This window comes from Vicia villosa, unplaced genomic scaffold, assembly GCF_029867415.1.
Source record: "Vicia villosa cultivar HV-30 ecotype Madison, WI unplaced genomic scaffold, Vvil1.0 ctg.000464F_1_1_1, whole genome shotgun sequence".
Taxonomy (NCBI): domain Eukaryota; kingdom Viridiplantae; phylum Streptophyta; class Magnoliopsida; order Fabales; family Fabaceae; genus Vicia; species Vicia villosa.
In genome coordinates this window covers 620,005-620,733 of record NW_026705222.1, presented here as the reverse complement: position 1 = coordinate 620,733, position 729 = coordinate 620,005, and the positions used below count along the sequence as shown (strand labels likewise).

The window sequence follows — 729 nt, the reverse complement described above, 5'->3', positions numbered from 1 at the left end:
ATTCTGTTTTCTATTTTTTAATTTTGATAACATAGATATTTTATTTGACTTTTGTATTTCCATACACATGTACAGAGAACATTGGCAATTATTTGTCTTGTGTCCAAGAGAGAATACTATGGTCTTCTTTTGTTCACTTAATTGGGATGTTGATAAAAACACGAAGAAAATTATTTCAACGTAAGTTTATCTTTTATGTGAATTTTGTTATAATATAGTATAAATCATATATATGTGGCTGAATATGTGGCTGAATATGGATTTTTATTTGAATCAGTGCTTTTGAGGTTCATCAAATTTCAAATGGCAATAGAAAAAAGGCTATTACATGGCTTAAGCCCGATGTAAGTGTGATGTAAATTATAATTCTATATTTAATTTTATGATAATTATTCATTAATTATGTCTTTCATTTTGTAGTCAAGGAAACAACATAACAATACTGATTGTGGATACTATGTGATGAAAAATATGTTGGATATTGTCTCTGCCAATATAACTGAATCTTGGATGCAGGTAATAAAATAACTCTAATTTGTTATTTACTTTGCGTTTTGCAACTTAATATGAATTTTCAAAGAATAACTCTATATTGTTATTTACGTATTGTAGGTATTTAATGATCCTACAGAATTGACACAAGAAGATTTGTATGATTTGCGACTCCGTTGGGCAAAATGTTTCTTTGAGTTATATAAAGGATAACTTTATGTTTCTCGTGGATGCGTG

The 729-nt window shown here is 27.8% G+C and overlaps 1 long non-coding RNA gene across 1 annotated transcript; it reads left to right on the top strand.

The window, feature by feature from the left end:
- The first annotated feature begins 284 nt into the window (after nucleotides 1-284).
- LOC131628562 (uncharacterized) lies at nucleotides 285-729 on the top strand. The gene is made up of 3 exons (XR_009291846.1): nucleotides 285-344; nucleotides 421-516; nucleotides 613-729. It is a non-coding gene; the product is annotated as an uncharacterized LOC131628562 (long non-coding RNA).